Source organism: Lactuca sativa, chromosome 8 (genome assembly GCF_002870075.4).
Source record: "Lactuca sativa cultivar Salinas chromosome 8, Lsat_Salinas_v11, whole genome shotgun sequence".
Classification (NCBI taxonomy): Eukaryota; Viridiplantae; Streptophyta; class Magnoliopsida; order Asterales; family Asteraceae; genus Lactuca; species Lactuca sativa.
The window spans coordinates 234,133,676-234,153,277 of NC_056630.2; positions in this window are offsets into that span (position 1 = coordinate 234,133,676).

The window sequence follows — 19,602 nt, forward strand, 5'->3', positions numbered from 1 at the left end:
CTTGAATTGATGGTAGGCCTAATAAACGAGGAGAAGAGGATTACAAGGTACTACTAATCCCACGTATTATTTATGGCTATTGGGTATACGAAGGGCACGATGGTCGGTTTCGCATTTGATTTATTTGGACCTTACTAGCAATGCTAATGGGCCACTAAGGCCCAATAGCACTTAAAAGCCATTGAGGGTCCCTTAAATATGAAATTGGGTCATAGAAGACCCAATAACATTCATTATTATCCTTGGGGCCCAGAAGTCATGTTAATGGGTCACAAAGGCCCAACAAGAATGATTGGAACTTTCAAGCCCAATGATTTGAATATTTAATAGTTTAGGTATTGCATAATTGTCGGAAAGATTGATTTTTAGATTCGTAACGACACGAGGCCGATCGTTATTTAGGATTATATGTATATTCGTCTTTCTATTTTCGTGAGTTGTAATTTGGTGTTTTTGACTCAATGTCTTAAGGATAAAATAATTGACTCAAAACTATTGTTTTGAACCCTTTCAGCCCTTCGTTAGTAAAAATGAAAAGTTGAGTCCTTTAAAAACAGAAGACATTTTAAGCCCCTAAACCATTTTCTTGACACTTGTGACCCATAGACTTGTTCAAGTGATATTTTTAGCTCAAAAGGTATTCTTCGGCAATTTCAGCCCTTCCATAAAGTGTTTTTCGGTTAAAGCCCAAACTTTTTGCAACTTTTACAATTTTGGCCCAAAATCCAAAAACTTTAAATTTTTTTATCCTTGTTTGAAAAAATATCATTTTAATCCCCTGAATTGATTTTGTTTTACTCTTTTTCCCCTTGTTTAGAGAATTTTACCATTTCAACCCCTTGAAAAGTACCTTTTTCGCATTTTTGGGCCTAAGGGCCGAAAAGCCCAAAGTTTAGCCCATTAGGCTAAAATTTACACTTTTAGTCCTTTAAAAATCGAGATTGTTATAATAACTCATATTTTAACTGATTTGACCTTTTTGACCCTTATAAGAACCGTAATAACATTTATTTCCCATCTTTTGCGTATTTATAAAAAATGGTTCATAATTTGGATTTGTGTTTTGTTTTGCTTATTTTGAACTTGTGTAATTCTTCGGTCTTGATAATAACATGTTTTAAGATGTCTTAGCACATATATTTTCCTAATCATAGTTAAGGATCTTGGCTAGATCATGATTTTTCACACATATTTATGAAATAAATTTAAGAAATCACACATATGATACAAAAACATATAGATCTACACATTTGTATTTTCCCCCATAAAACATATGAAAACCGAAAATATAGGGGGTATGAACTCACCTTAGGTTTGTGGGTTCGGTTTTGAAGAAGAATAGAGAAGATGAGCTTGCTTTTGGCTTGAATGCTTTCTTAGAGGAAGTATTTAAGGTTTAATGGTCCTAGAAGACATGATCATGAAATTAAGCCATATGAAGGAGTGTTCGCAGCTTAAAGATAGAAATAAAAACTTATGTATGACAACAACTTACCAAGAACTAGTGATGTAAGTGAAGATTCTCTTGAAGCCCTTCTAAATTTTCGAGATTTCTTGAGGAAGGTAAGAAGATGTTCTTGAAGATTTTAAAGAGAGTTTAAAGTGTTTTGTGTGTGAGTGTGTTGATTCTCGGCCGAGAGTAATAGGAAAAAGAAGAGAGAGATTTGAGGTGACCATTATAGATGCATGTTGGTCCATGCATGGAAGTATGTGGAGTATTAGTGAGCTGGCAACCTTAGAAGTCAACTCTTCCCCCTTTCCTTTGTAGTTGGGCCGAATTCTTGGACTTAGGAGGAAGGAAGTAGTTTATCTTGGGACATTGCTTGATTATGTTCGATACCATGAGCCCATTAAGTAGGTTTTAGTCCCATTGGGCGTTTTAGAGTAATTCACGGTCCAATATTCATCAAAGTATGAGTTTTATGGCCCATTAGGGCTATTTAGTTTTGTTATGGCCCAATAAGGCCCATTAAGGATAAACTAGTCCATTCTAGGCTTATGAGCCCCACAATGTTAAGTTTCATGCAAATGGGTCCAATTAGGGTCCATTTAAGAGTTGTAAACCCAAAGTAGTCAAGTTGGAAGCTCATTGGTCCATTAGGCCTAATAAGGAAATCCTAGTCCATATGGAATTAAACCGGGATTTACTTTAGGGTTTCCAACCTCTATTGACTAGTTGAATATTTGCATTGAGTATTTGATAGAAATTTTGTTGTCACTATACAAACACTCTACATGTTTTCATGTTTTAGTTACATTGTCATTCTTTGTTAAGTGCTTACAATGCATCAAAATTTCAAGTTGTAACAGACCGAAATCTGGAAACTGCATCAGACCGATGTCCGAAAACTAACTAGGGCCTTGCCCTCTGCATCAGACCGAAGTCCGAAAACTGCATCGGACCGAAGTTCGGAACTAACCAGGGCCTTGCCTGTTGGATTAATGTCTAAGTCCATAACTATATTTGGTAAGACTTGACCCGACCCGGCATGGTCCATTTGGGTTGCATACCATCATGCACTTGAATGAGAGAAATAAGACACTTATGGTTATTAATATATTATAAGTTCTAGTATATTAATAATAAGAATAATAAGATTATTTAATTAGTATTGATCAAGAATTAATCTAGGATTAATTAAGTGATCAAAAGAAGACTAATTAATTATATGGGTTGATTGTGTAAATCATCCATACTTGTATAGTGGGCTAATGCTCCATGGATAATCAAGTTGGGCTAAAACCCATAGGATGGTCCATGGATGCTCCATGGTGTATTTGTACCCATGGATCCAAGGAAATGGAAAGTCATGACAATTAGGGTTTGCCCTAATTGTAACACTATATAAGCATCATATTATTCACCAAAATCGGCACTAGTGGGTGTACTAGAAGGGCTAGCCGATTTCATGAAGTGTGGGTTTTCTCTCAAGTCATTCCAAGTGTTTTGATGATTGTGATTCCATTTGAGGTGTCACACTTGGGGCACTAGGCACTCTAGCTTCATGAAGACTTTCTTCTCCAAAGAGGTATGTATTCTATCTTTCTATAGTCATTGTTTTGTATGCTAGATTAGGATAATACCTTGGAAGTTCTTTTTGCATGTATAATAGAGAAAACATAGATCCAAGGTATTTAGGGTTGCATGTACACTTAGGAAGTGTTAGAATGCTCAAAACCCAACAGTGGTATCAGAGCCTAGGCTTGTTTTCTTGTTATACCTGCAATAGAAGCTGAAAAAACGAATCTGGTGCTGTCTGGCCATCAGACTCGGCGAGTCCATCAGGAGACTCGACGAGTCCATGCCTTGAAAATGATGAATTCGATCCAACTCGCCGAGTTTGTTCATGCACTCGACGAGTTGGACCCCCAGACAGCAAATTTTCGAGTTTTTTGGCTAGAAATGGACTAGGAACATTACCCTAAGTTGTTTTTGAACTTATAAACTTGTTTTTGATGTGGTAATGTTCATGCTAATCCATTTTCAAAGATAATTGTCAATAGATTCATGTTTTGTATTAGTTTAAGGTTTAGACTAATTACATGAAAAAGTTTGATTTGAATTATCTTGTTCTTATGAGTTGCTTAGATTAATAGAAATGTTGAGTGAAATAGTTGTTTTCAATCCATTTTAATCTAAGAGTTGAGTATAAAATGTGTTTGTGTAACTTGTCCTCAAGTTACATGAAGAGTCACATTAAAGACTCATAAAACTCATAATAGTTGGCAATGGTTACAAAATGAAGAGTCTTGTGTCATTGAATAATTTTTTTTTATGACTCCATAACTTGTCCTCAAGTTATGAAAGTTCAAGAGTCACTTCATTAAAGAAAAATATGTAACCATAATTAAATCCATAAGTTATAAAATAAAGAAAAAGTTAGTTCTTTTATTAGTTTAAAGTCTTCCATAACTTGTCCTCAAGTTATGGAACTTGAAGAGTTTTTGGATTAAACCTACTTTAAACACATAAGTTATGGAATTAATTAGTTTTGAATAGTTTCAAAACTTGCCCTCAAGTTTTGGAATTTGAAAAGTTTTCAAGTATGAATACTTTAATTCCAAGTTAGCCCTTAGAATTTTAAAAGTTAAAATTCAACCCTTATACTTTATAATATTATAAGTTAATAATATATATATGTATAAGAGTAAAGTCAGTCTTACCGCTAGTACGCCTCATTCACGAAGCCGGTCTATAAGGTGGGTATAAGGTTGTTGCCTATAAAATGGCAACTTAATGGGTGTCCACTCTCACCCACCGCTTGCTTGACTGGTGGAGGGTCGTTAGCCGAACGGGTTTGACAGGACTAGAATTCTCCCTTCATTAAAAGTATTAATGAAAAATACTAAGTAACTAAACTCTTAATAATACCCAATCTTAGTTACTTAGGAAAAATGTGAATAAGGTGCTAACCCATGAAATTACACTTTACACTTTGTCTAAGTCGTTAGTGGAGCGTGTGTGGTTAACCGGCACACTAACTTGGACTTAACAAGGTAGGTAAAGGGTGACTTAATATTTATCATAGTATCGATGGAGCGTGTGTGGTTAACCGGCACATCGATTGAGGGGTAATTTATTAAGGGTACCAAGTGATTTGCATGGTTACTTCACACCTTGTTTTGTGATCCTCGGCATCCCAGTCACAAAACCTGAAGGGCACACTCGAGATTGAAACATGCCTTTGAAAAGTTCAATGAATCTCAAAGATCTAGGAGTTTCAAAACCAATTAAAACCTAATTATACATTTCGTTTATCTTGGTGGAAATTGGTGAATCGTCATTCACCTACCTTCAAATATTTTATAGCTTGGATTACGGCATACCTCTTCTAAGTTATAAAATAGTTTGTTGGGTCCTAGCCTTAATATTTCATATTGGGTGTCATATTAAGGACTTTAAATCAACTATCTTGAATATCTCCCAAAAGATGTCTGGTTTAGACACCTATGATCTTCCCAAATCTCTTGAAATAAGGTTTCCTAATGAAGATGATGTCCCATGGATATCATACTTCTTTCTCCTCCTCCAATTATTCTCCCTAACCCACAAGTTCTTGAAAAGTTTAAGGTCACTCAAGCCCTATTGGCAAGGCAAGGTCTAGGTGTGATCACATCTTGGAGATGTAGTCACATATTGACAAGCCGGGAGAGTTGGGTGTCAAAGTCTTGAGAAAGTTGGTGGTTCAACTACTTTCTAAGTCACATAGTGAGTTCTTTTGGAACACCTATGAAAAAGACTATGACAAGACCCTTAATGATCTTATCTATTTGTTAAGATCAACTTCCTAAAACTTTATGGACATTGACAATGATGACATTGGATATCCAGTAAAGCATTCTCTTCCCAATGGAAAGGGATCGGCTATAGTCAACTCGGTTGACCAAATGGTAAAGAGAAAAGCTAAGTCTGTGATAGTCCTGTGTACCATTATCAAAGGGTCCATATGTTTGTATTGCCAAAGAAAGGGCATTGGTTGCGAAGCTGCCAAATTTACCTAAGGATGTTAAAGTCAATAAGTTTGACTCTACTTCAGGTAAAATCCACTATCTAACTCTGTTAAGTTTCTATTCTGAGATTCTTGATACATGATGTGACCGGGTCGCATGGTGATGGTTTAAGAATCAAAGGAAAGTGAAGAAACTTAAAGGAAGAATATGCTGAATCTGATCGCATAGATGGATTTCTATCGCATAGTTTGAAAAATCGGATTCTTGAGCTACTTCTTAGGAGTTATGAGATATTGCTAAGGAATAGATAACAACAAGTTTTTCATATGGATTGTAAGGATAAGTTTTTCCGCAAAGTTTTAAAATAAAAGGAAAATTTTTGATTTTATTTATTTTAAAATATCCTTACAATGGCATTTGAGGAATTTTTGTTGCTTATAAGATTCCATTAGTAACAAGAGTGGAAGTATGAAATTGATTCTTTCATTTGTGGTAATGTCTAAATTTACCAAATAAGGAAAGATTCTCATCACCCAAGTTTCAATTGGACCGGAACTTGGAATCATGCAAGTTGTATAGCATGATGAATGAGAACTTTCAAGTATTGGAAAAATTAAGACTAATTACTCGTTCACATGGATGTGTGAGTCAAGTAATGGACTAAGGGATCGAGTACACATTCTTGTGCACTGATTTAGTCCACCACAAAAGTTTGATAAGATTATTTGTCATGATTTACTTAAGTTCAGTAAATATGATTATACTTACAAGCTTAAGTGTAACTCTGAGACATTGGAAAAGGTTTCAATGTATGGCAGAGCGAATAAGAAGAATCAAATTAGGCAGAAGGATAAAAGTCTCTCAAATCTGAAAAGATGGGAGAGTACTTTAGTATCAGTTTTGTGATCATCTTAATGATTAAGAAACCATAGCACAATTAGTTCTCTAAGGAAATCTTAGTGCATTCTTATGACTAAGAAGAGGGATCTTGAATTGTTGAAGTGGTTAAATCAAGATGATGAGTCATACTTCGTTCCAATACAAGTCTTAGAGTCATACTCCAAGATTGTCATTTGAGTGACATGTCTTAAAGAAGGTTTAAAACACTTGTCAAATGTAAGAGTAAAAGTTTTCTACTCTTGTACATTTGAAATTGGTAAGTTGTGATGTTTTGGATAAAACAAAGACCAACTTAGGCCAATTGGGTAAAGTGTTTTTCTTGATTAGAATCCGCAATATCTCTTGGATGTTTGACAAGGGAGTCTTATAGGTCAAGAGGATAGTGGGAGTCTTAAAGGTCTTGAAAGTCTCAAGAACTAATCAAGAGTAAAACCTGAAGTTCTTCACTAGCACACGACTTGAGGTTTATAACCTATCGTGTTGACATAGTCTGTGACCATTCCAGTTAAAGTTGGTGTTGCATATGAGTTCTTAGAGTTCTCAATTTGTTGCACAACAACTTGGAAGCAATGGCAGGCCCTTGAGCTGCCAGGTGGCAAGAAGTTAAGATTGAGTTCAATCCATATGAGTTTGGTTTTGTCATTATCCTTGTCTTGTGACTATGGTTTTTGACAATTCACATGGATAAGAACACATACACCAGTAGATCTAAGTGTCATAAGGTTTCTCTCCGATTCATGAAAATGATGGTGAGGAAACACTTTCACTAAGTAGATTTTAGCCAGATAGCAATTGTGATATTTGCATTCTCAAAGTCGTTAGTGGAGCGCGTGTGGTTAACCGGCACACTAACCTGGACTTGTGAGAAGTGGCAAAAAGGTCTAACCATTATGATTACGGCATACCTCTTCATAATTGTTTAGATACACAAGTGTGCTATCTAAGGGAAGGTGTATGATTTTGATACAGCTTTATCAAAACAATCTAGCATCAGAAATCTGAACTTTGGTAAGAAAGTCAATGAAGTATTGATTTCTAGAAGTCCAGCTGATTTCTGAGTACATGTCAAAGCTAGTGGGAGCATAAGTGTTATGCTATTAATCATCATGTTAGTGGGAGCATGATAATTATGATAAGTATTGCAAGTTAGCAATGTTAATTATAGAAAACAAAAGTTTCAATTGGGAAAGAGTTGTTTTGCTATAATTAAGGGAGAGGAAATTATACTTCATATCAAATCTATAAGGTTTAGATCTGAGGTTTTAATCATTTAGTCAAGGATATATATGAATTTCATGTTGGAATGGCTCAACATAAGGAAATTCTGTATATGGGTCCATTATTTGCGTTCTAAAATTCGATTATGATTACGGCATCCCTTTTCATAATCTGAATTATGAGAACTTGGCAAATTGAAATGGAAATATTATAGCAAAAGACTGGTTTAGTCTTTATGTGAGACATCATGAATCGTGTCCCATACGCTTCGGATATAGGATCGATTACATGTGCTATATTCATCCGTTCTAAAATTTTCCAAATGCCTGGGGCATTAAGAAGGGAAAAGGTTTAGAACTGGATATGACTAAAAGGATTAAACAATTGTCGAGGACAATCTAAGGTTTACCAAAGATTGGTTGCTCAAGGACAATTGGAAGTATAGTGATAATTCTAGAAGGACCATATTGACATAATCTGTAAGGAGGCAACTCTTGTTCAGAAGTGATAGTCAAAATGGAATCTGGAAATGTTTCAAAGTTAGAATTTTCAATCTGTTCAAGATTAGGAAACTTAATGCAAGAAGGATGTTTCCAAGGAGCTGATCTCCTTTGGAATACTCTGTAATGATTGTTGTCAAGTCTTTCTGACTTTGTGCATAATCGTTACAAGAGGATCAATGCATATAAGTTTAGAATCTAACAGATTTCTGTAAATGGCATGAATTTGGAATTCTCGCATTTGCAGTAAGGATTTGGGAGTGTGAAAAGAGAATCATTGAAGTTATGTTCAATGGATCTAGTTCACAAAGTAAAGATCATAGACAAACATAGTATGCATACTTGGTGTGTGGCATGACTAGTGTTTAGAAAACATAGTGTACATGCTTGGAGCATGGGACAACTATTGTTCTAAATTCAAGAATAAAGTTGATAGTTGAAACAGTATACAATGAATAATGTGTAATCATATGGTGATAAATAAAAGGTGTTTTATTTATGTTCAAAGAGTTGATACCATATTGGATTCAATTATTATTGTGTTTCACTTTGCATGTTTTGACTTCCCGAATAAACTGGGTTATTCTTCCGGAATGACTAAGTTATTCAAACCATCCACAGTCGGTCATATTTTGGAAGTAGATATGAATTAAGACTGTCATGATGGGTTGTAGAGGTCTAAGGTGTTGGACAAGGCTACAGCAATCATGAGTGCTCATAAGTTCTGAGTATTGGATTCAACCCGCGCTCATTGGAATCACTTCATGGATTTTATCACGAGTGATCATGAGACGATAATATCTTATATTCTTCAAACCTAGAGATATGAGTTGTTACTATGAGTTGATAGTACATTGATAGCACGAAAACGCATTTGGTAACTCGGTGCTATAAAACGTGCCCTTGTGTATGATTCAACAAGTAGTAGAACAAGCCATATGAGTCGAAGTTTATCCGTTCCTTTTACCTTCGGGATAAAAGCGATATCTGTGGGCCCCTCGATGATTTGATGATGACAAATGGAAGTGCTCGGCCGGGCCAGGACTGATTTGATTTGTTCAATTAGTCAGTTGTCATAAATCAGAAATCGGGAAACAACAAATGGACAGAGAGAATGATTATAATCCATGTCTCAGTCCATATGATATCCAGAATGGAGGAATATATGATCCCTTATCTAATGGACAAGTCACTGACAAAGGTCAGAGTTCATCGACAAGGTCAGAGTTCGACAGAAGCTTTTGAGAGCTACGATTGCCGGTTGGTTCCTGAAGTCATACGCAATAATAGTTTTAGACTTATCCAAGTGGGAGACTGTTGGATTAATGTCTAAGTCCATAACTATATTTGGTAAGACTTGACCCGACCCGGCATGGTCCATTTGGGTTGCATACCATCATGCACTTGAATGAGAGAAATAAGACACTTATGGTTATTAATATATTATAAGTTCTAGTATATTAATAATAAGAATAATAAGATTATTTAATTAGTATTGATCAAGAATTAATCTAGGATTAATTAAGTGATCAAAAGAAGACTAATTAATTATATGGGTTGATTGTGTAAATCATCCATACTTGTATAGTGGGCTAATGCTCCATGGATAATCAAGTTGGGCTAAAACCCATAGGATGGTCCATGGATGCTCCATGGTGTATTTGTACCCATGGATCCAAGGAAATGGAAAGTCATGACAATTAGGGTTTGCCCTAATTGTAACACTATATAAGCATCATATTATTCACCAAAATCGGCACTAGTGGGTGTACTAGAAGGGCTAGCCGATTTCATGAAGTGTGGGTTTTCTCTCAAGTCATTCCAAGTGTTTTGATGATTGTGATTCCATTTGAGGTGTCACACTTGGGGCACTAGGCACTCTAGCTTCATGAAGACTTTCTTCTCCAAAGAGGTATGTATTCTATCTTTCTATAGTCATTGTTTTGTATGCTAGATTAGGATAATACCTTGGAAGTTCTTTTTGCATGTATAATAGAGAAAACATAGATCCAAGGTATTTAGGGTTGCATGTACACTTAGGAAGTGTTAGAATGCTCAAAACCCAACATTGCCCTCTGCATTAGACTGAAGTCTGGAAACTGCATCAGACCGAAGTCCGAAACTAACCGGTGCCTTGCCCTCTGCATCTGACCGATGTCCGGAAACTGAATTGGACCAAAGTCCGGAGCTAACCAGGGCCTTGCCCTCTGCATTGGACCGAAGTCAGGAAAAAACATCGAACCGAAGTCTGGAATTGACTGAACATAGCATAGAATAAACATGATAAAGAGCATTAACACACATGTTGTATACTGCATCGGACCAAAGTCTGGATGACATAACACAAAGACATGCTTGAATCACAAAGACATCAAGCACAATGAACTGCTGCATCAGACCGAAGTCTAGAACTACATCTAACTAAACGGGTTGGCATTGTGGCCGTAGACCCATTCCTACTGGGAGGAAACTCACCTCGAAGAACTGACTGGTGATAGCCTGAGTAAAGAATCCCTGACTGTTGTTCCGGCTGCTTCCCGGCTATCATGATCAATTAAGACACTAAATCACAATAAGGATCCTTCTATAGGTAAAATGACTATTTTACCCCTGATATGGTGTGGGTCGTAATCCTGGCCCAAACCCCTTAATTCTTTCTAAGTCCATCAATGACCCACTAAAGGCCCACTAATGGCCCAATTTGCTACATTGGGCTTAATTACTTTTTATTGGGCCTTACACTAAGCCCAGTACTAAAATTAGCCCATATTCATTGACTCCTTCTGGCCCACTAAGGCCCAAAGTCCATGATACAGCCCACACCAAGGCCCAATTACTCAAAATCCAACTCTGCTAAGTACGTTGGGCGTACTCCAGTGTACGCTAAGCGTACTGGCCTGCTAGTGAGTACGCTGGGTGTACCTACACGTACGCTCAGCGTAATCCTCCTGTTAACACACTTTTCCATTAAGTGCTTAATACCCCAATCCAAAGGCTACAAACTCAGATCCATGTCCTTTTCCATGTCTTATTCCATAAAGTTACTTACTTTATGGCTTCCATGACTCACATAAGCCCCAACTCCAAAACCATGATCTATTTCCATGAAATAAGGTCTTAACACATGGATAAACTCATTTGGTCATTCAATACATCAACTTTCTGCTCTAGGAAGTCATTTAGCACCAAGGGTGGCAACCCTTGGCCTGAAAATCATATTCAAGCAATAAAGCTTTCTCCTTTGGACCAAAACTACCCATAGAAAAATTTGTGAGCTTTGTACCTTCAAAGTGTTCCAGAGGATGGTGATGTCATAGATTTATAAGCCCTGGCCTCCAAGGTTCTTCCTGGCTAATCTTCCTCTTCTCTCTTCAAAGCTAGAACCACAAAACTAAGCTTCCAAGGTCAAGATCTCACAAAATGAATGTTGGGATGTTTTATCGTTTCTTATGAGGTTGGGGAGGCTGATATGTGGGCTAGGGTTGAAGCCATTACGTTCTTTATATAGTGGCTCACCCAAAAATTAGGGTTTAAGGGCTCTTAGCGTATGCTGGGCGTACCTCTACGTATGCTGGGCGTACGCCCTCATCACCCACGATCCTTTGCTCCACTACGCTGGGCGTACCCATGCGTGCTCCAAACTTGCATGCATGGCCTTCCATGCGAACTTTTCTCCATAAGGGCATTATATCCAATCTCTTCAAAGTGTCATGACTCCTTCATTCTATGTCCATTTCCAACGAACTTTATAACCACGACTAGGTGGCAAAAATCCCAATGCTTCTAGCGACACACCTCGACCCAAAACCTTCTCGAATAGCAACTCAAAATCATAAAAGACCAAAACGCCCCTAGCCTTGGCCTCTGAAATTCCATAATTGAATGATTTAGAATAGGGCGTTACAATATGTTGCCTCCTCTTCGTGATTGGAAGATCCTACCTGAACTACAACATATGCAACTCTACTTCTATGCATCTTATTATCTATGCAATTCTTTTTGTTTGTTAGACATATGTTGTCTCCTTTGCGTGAAAAGCTCTTATTCGACCTGGAACACAACATATGCACCTTTCTTTTTCTCAATCCCTATATTTAGTTAGTCATATGTTTATCCCTCTACGTGATTGGAAAATCCGACCTAGGTATACAACATATGCATTCTAAATCTGAATTTCCTCTTAATAATTGTCTGCTCACCTAAAGTACGGAGTATTCTGGAAGTTCTTGATTACCGGAGTATGTCAGGAAGTGGCAAACATGTTCTAGTACACCTAAAGTTTGACACTCAATGGGTTGTCTGTAGATCTTGCTTCTAAATTTAAGTGGACACAATATCCATGGTCGTCGTCAGCTAAATGGTCTTCTAGGAATATCATTCAGGATCATAGGGTCAAATACCTTGTCACTTATATTATGTCCTCATCTATCACAATTTTTTCATGTTTAAGTGGATAACAATATCGACGATCGACCAGATCTAGTCACGAAGGTGAAGGTACTGAAAATTGACAAAAGGTTGTCCTAGAACTTTGATCCCAAAATCAGAAAAGGTTTATCTGCATTGGTGAAAAGAATTTGGTGTTATGTTATTTTATTTTTATTTTATTTTATTTTATTTTTTCTAAAAAATTAAATATTAAAAATTTTAGTCAAACTAGTTTAGTTTAAACTTTTTAGATTTTATTTTTTTTTAATTTTTTTAAGTCTTCAAAATGTTTTTATTTTTTGTAAAAATTGAAGTATTGGGCTTAGATGTGAAGCTTCTTGGGTTTGCAGCCCATGGGAATTGGACAACAAATGGGTATAGGTATAAAAGGAAAGGTTCTTAGTCGTGTACTCCTCTACAGTTCATATTCTAGTTGGTGGCCGTGAACCCAACATGTAAATCCCTAATCTACTTGTGTATCAATCAAATCCGTTTGATGGTGCGGAATCCCAATCAAACGGATGATGCCAAATCAAATAGAAGAGAAGGAGAAGAAGAAGATGATGAATCTCAATGTATTAATGAACAGAATGATGATCATTTACATGAGATTCACAAACACTAACACACACTTGTTCTTTTCTCTTGTTTCTCTCTCTCTAGAACACCTTAGAAAACATACACATAAGCTCCTCTAGTGTGTTACAATTTTGCACCCCTCACCCTATATATAGTAGACATGGGCCGTGAATGGGTTTACGACTGTAAACCTGTTCACGGCCGTAAACACAACTGTAAACAGGTATACGACCGTAAACACCAATCTTTTTATGATCCAAGACACAAAAAATACATTTTCCTAGAGAAGCAAAGTATAAACCATATTTTTGACCCAACAATCTCCCCCTTGGTTTATAACTTTCTTTTCTTAATTGACCCAACAGGATCCCCCTAAAAAGTAGATGGTTTTTCTTGTTAATCTTCATTGGAAGCTTGGCTTCAACATTTATCTTCAATAAATGACTTCATCTTAAGCACTTGGGCAATTCTTCAAGATTTGGCATTGAACGCACAGTGGGTGAGGAGGATTGACGTACTGATTCTTGAAAGATAGCGCTTTTAGCTTGAGAATCTTCAGAGAACATCAGGGAAAACAATTCTTCTGGATCGCTTCAGCGGGTTCATAGATAGCAGCAGACTGATTGGGGAGGCTTCAATGCAATCTGTCACATAATCTTCAATTTCATCTTCACCTTGTTTCTGGGGTTGAAAGATTGAATGTCGAAAGAATAATCTTCATTTCTTGCTCCTTCAAATGAGAATTCTTCGATGATCATAGATGAATCCTTGGCTCATAAATCTTCGACACAAACTCCATGAGTTTCATCTTCACCTGAATTCACTTTTCAAGACAAAACAAAACTGAAAGAAAACTTAGCACACAAATTAAAACAGAAACAAAAATATTTTGGATTTTTTATTTTCTTGAACAAGAAATAAAATAGAAAAAACACTAGTTTTGGATTTTTAATTTTCTGATTTTTGTTTGATTTTTGATTTTTTTTTAATTCTCCCCCCAAATTTGTGCATAGAGGAAAACTATGAACAAATTTAACAAAAACAAAAATATTCGGGATCAAAGTTGTGAGACAGCCTGAACTTGTTTATCAGTACCTTCGCCTTAATGAATAGATCTGGTCAATTGCCGGTATTGTGGTCAACTTAAACACGAAGAAAATTGACAAACTTTTCTAAATAAACCATTTAGCTGACGACGACCACATGTATTGTTGTCCACTTAAATTAAGCGGCAAGATCTACAGACAACCTCTAAATGGTTTAATTTTAGTTGCACTAGAACGTGTTCCCCACTTCCCAATATACCCTGGTTATCAAGAACTTCCTAAAGACTCCTTACTTTAGGTGAGTAAACAATTATTAAGGAGAAAGTCAGATTTAGAGATAGATGCATATGTTGTGTCCCAGGTCGGATCTATTTCAATCACGCAGAGGGGACAACATATGACTAACAGAGATAGAGGGATTGAGAGGTAGAATGTTGCATATGCTGTGTCCTAGGTCGGATCTTCCGATTACGCAGAGGGGACAACATATGGCTAACAGATAGAAAGAATTTCATAGATAAGGAGGTGCATAGAAATAGAGTTGCATATGTTACAATCTTGGCCGGATCTCTTCTAATCACGTAGAGGAAGCAACATATGACTGACAGATAGAAAACAAGAAAATAATTTCTACAGACCTACTTTATCAGAACCCCCCGGTCACCCTATACAAACATGAATTAAGGACATAAGTCCGTACAATAAGGAAAACTTGAACCACTATTTTAGATGCGTATTAATTTAGTGTATCCCATGGGTTCCCGTGTTTATCTCATTGCTCAATCTACCCGAACGTCGTATGGTCAATCCAAACAATCATATCTAAATCCACAATGTCAAATCCTTCGTGCCTACCAGCACATTGAACATAGATTTTAGACAATTCAGATTCAGTCCTTTACACATGTTTTAGATTGCCCATTATCACATTCTTAATATCACTTCCCAATAATAACTACCGACGAAAAACTATTAAGAAAATGAAAAATTGTATTTAAAACGAATAAGAGTAAGATAAACTAGGAGTATAGAGAAGAAAACGCAAACCATAATTTACCGATTGAATTTGCATACAAAAGGTCTGAGAACAACACGCGTAATCTCATAATAGATCCGAAAATTCTTCACGTCGTTAAGCACTAACCGCATTTGTGATCTCTTCCTTTCCTCCTTTCCCACAAATGGACACATACTATCAAACAAAGGTCTGAATGTTGTACAGTTGAGAGATGTCCCTATCATGTGCCTGGAACAGCCACTACCAACAAACCGAAGTCTAATGATATGCCTTCATAGCGGCTCCGACACAGAGCGAGATCAGTTGGTCATTGGAACCCAATCCATTTTGAAACTGGGTCGACCTTTGTCATCTTTGCAAGGTACTCTATCCCATGACATGTCCTGCTTATCACAAACAGAAGATATAGAAATATTAGAATCATTTGGAGATTTTGGAGATTAAGCCTTTGGTACCCATTGGTAGTTGGGTTTAACCCATTCCTTTTCGATTTGATGGATGGCTCAGTACTTGCTTTTGAACTTGTAGTTGACTTCCAAGATGACCTTGACCTAACCGATCTTTGTTTCACTGGAGCATCTCTTGGATTTGGCTTCTTGGCAGGCATTTCCTTCTTGCCATTGGGATTCAAATTCTTGACCTTGGAAGTTTGATTATTGGCCTTCTGTGCGTTCCAGTCACCATTGTCTGAACGTGACCTTGAGGGGTTTCTTTTGGAGTATCTCTCACTTGGCGCGTTCTGCCACCCTTGTGTATAATTGGGAACGTATGCGTGAATAGGACAATTTCTGGCAATGTGTCTAGGTGTTCCACAGTGAAAACAAGTCTTTTTATGCACTGTGAAGTTGTTTCTGCCTGCCCCTGGTGGCCTGTATTTCTCAATGGTAGGTTTGTTAGGAGTAACAGAATTCGAAGCAACAGATTCTGAGTTCAAGGAGTCATTAGTTTGTTCAATGGTTTTCTCCTTGTTCTCCTCTTCTGCTACATTACCCGTACATAAAGTAGAAGCATTAGTATTTTCAACTTGAATACCTCCTCACACAAATCCAACTGGTTTGCCATATTGAAGATGTGCCTCCCTGTCAATTTCTTCCTATGTCATAGGGATGGATGTGTAGTTATGATTGAAAGGTGGAGGAACACTATCATACCCTAGACCCTTATTTTGATTATTTTTGAATTTTAATTGGGTTTTAAATAAGGACTCGACTGTCTGACTTGACGCCATATAATTTTTGAAAGTAACATCTGTTTTTCCACACTTAATTTTCAAAGTGTCAAGTTCTCCAGTTACAACAACAAGTTGTCTCTTAGTATAGTCATAATTTTTCACACTTGTTGCTATACTCTTCCTGAAGCTTCCTAAAGTGTTTGGTTTTTGCTTCTAATTCAGCCTTCAGGGGTTTCTGTCCTTTCCTAAGTTGATATCATTTGTATTTTAGTTCTCGACTTCCCTTTTTAGCAAATCATTATGTTCACGAAGAATTTTAATTGTATCTTCACAAGATAGAGTACATGAAGCTTCATTGATCAGGTTGTTTGTGGAATTCATTGTTTTTCCACATTTCAAAGTGTCAAGCTCTTCAATTACTTTAGCGATACTAAGAAGATTGAGATCTTTTGTCTTCTTGATGACAACTACGTTCATATCCCACGATTTCGGAAGTGAATTCAGTAGCTTTTTGTTTATCTTAGATTTTGTCAAGAAGATCCCAGCTATATTCATCCCAGTAGTGAATGTGGTAAATCGCTACTGCTGAGCCTACAGCGTTTCTCCGAGAATGTATTTGAACATGTTGAAATTTTGTCTTAACATATCCTGACGATTCGCTTTCATGTATTCAATTCCCTTGTTGACCTCAAAAGCCATTAAACACAACTAGGAGCCAAAATCAAACTTAAAAGTCAAACTTAAATTTAAAAGGGCTAATGTCATAAAAACCCTCAAATTTTCAACAAATGTTCGGGTATATCCTAAGTCCAATTTTATGTCCACAAAAACCACACATTTGGGCAAAAAAAGTCATAATTGCCGTATTTTCCGATTTTACCCTTCTTTGGCATTGGGGGGTGTTTGGTTCAGTGGTTTGTTGTTCATCACCATAGAAGCTCAAAGATATGTCATTCATACTCAACGAAATCCATATATTGAATCAATTCCCATGAACAATCTCAGTTTGGTCTCAAGGAATAAATTCCCATGAACAAGATCATCTAATCGTAACCCAGAAACCACCACCACCTGTGATATGCATCACCATCACCATCAAATATCAAACATCACTGCTACCATCCCTAAAATCCACCACCGCCAGCACATCTACATTGACATCGTCCACCATCACCACCTCCTTTTCTTACCCATATCTAAACTCAGTGCCCAAATTAATGTCATGGGTGCTCAAACCTAAAAATTAAACCCAGTTATGATACCCAAAATTTAAACTCAAAAACCACAGATGAAATCAAAATCATGGTTAGCAACACAAATGCACAAACTTGAAATTAAACCCAAATGAAACCTAAACCAAAACTTCCATTTGTTTTGCTCTGAGGTGAAGGAGATGACGGTGATGAACAATTAAGGGCAGCGGAGGGAAGTGGGTAAAATTGCAGGAGTTTGCATCTGATAGACAATCAGGGGCGACGACAAGAGTTGGGTTTCATGGTAGTGAAATTCGGGGGAAGAAATGTTTCAACGTTGGATTCATTGGACTCGAGGTTCGATTCAGAGGGGAGCATCGATCTTCAGGGGGTGCTCGTCGGTTTGCTCAGCAATCGAATGAGGTGCTGGAACGGTGGAGAGTAGGAGATGGCAGCCGGTGGGTTTCAGGCTCGTTTTCTCTCGGCAGGAAGCTCACCGGTGGAGTTGTTTTTGGTGTCCAACAACAATAGAAATCGAGCAAGAGGACAGGGGTGTTTGGGTGACAATTACTGAACAACAAACCACTGAACCAAACACCTCATAGAAGGGTAAAATCGGAAAATAGGGCAATTATGACAATTTTTGCCCAAATGTGCGGTTTTTGTGGACATAAAATTGAACTTAGGATATAACCAAATATTTCTTGAAAACTTGAGGGCTTTTATGACATTAGCCCAATTTAAAAATGCCCTTTGGCTATAAACATCAAAAGTCAACCTTAAAAGTCAAATTTAAAAAACCAAACTCAAAAGTCAAACGAAAAGCTAAATTTGAAAATTTACAAATTAAACGAGAAAGTCAAAGGAAAAATTTTAAAAGTCAAAGTCAAAATTTTTAAGTAAAAAATGTCAAAATTAAAAGTCAAAAATTAAAAACTAAATTATTATTATTTATTATTTATTATTTTATTTTTAATTTTATTATTATTAATATTATTTATTTTTTTGATGAAAAAAGAATTTAAAAATAAAAGAAATTTAATTTTGGGGTTAAAAGTGACAAAATTTCAAAACTTGATGCGACAGGGAGGGTTTATGAATTAAATTTCGAAGTATTCCTCCATCTAGCATGCTAGATCAGCTGGTAAGACGCGAGAGGAAATGAATCAGAGGTCCCAAGTTTGAACCCCGGCACCTCCAAATCCGCTTTCTATTTTTTTAATAAGATGCCAACGAAGCTTGCTGCTGCTGAGCTGATTTCCCTAGCCGATCACCGAGTCGACCGCTGCTGAGCCGCACACGTCCGAGCCGCAAACCGCCGTCGTAAAACCACTAGCTGTAAACTCTGGGAAACCCTAGCCGTAAGCGCCACCGCCGCCGACCGTAAAATCCGGCTACCGCAAACTGTTTCCGGTTGTAAAATCTTCGCAAATTTCGTGAGAAACAGCGTTTTTCACCCCTTTTTGCTCCAAAACTCGATAAAAAAAACTCATTTTTATCAAAAAACATGAAGAACAAGCCCCCCTTGATTTTTAGAGATCTATTCAAAAACGCAAAAATCTTTGCAAAATAAGATCAAATATGCTCCAGATCTGACAAAATTGACTGATACAGTCCAAGCTCTGATACCAATTGTAAGTCCCTAATCTGCTTGTGTATCAATCAGATCTGTTTGATGGTGCATACTCCCAATCAAACGGATGATTCCAGATCAAATAGAAGAGAAGGAGAAGAAGAAGATGAGAAATCTCAATGTATTAATAAATAGAATGATGATCCTTTACATGAGATTCACTCACACTAACACACACTTGTTCTTTTCTCTTGTTTCTCTCTCTAGAACACCTTAGAAAAACACACATAAGCTCCTCTAGTCTGTTACAATTATGCACTCCTCACCCTATATATAGTAGACATGGGCCGTGAATGGGTTTACGGTCGTAAACCTGTTCACGGCCGTAAACACAACTGTAAACACGTATAAGATCGAAAACACCAAGCTGTTTACGATCCAAGACACAAAATATACGTTTTCCTAGAAAACCAAAGTATAAACCATATTTTTGACCTAACACCACACCAATTCTCTCTCCCAAAT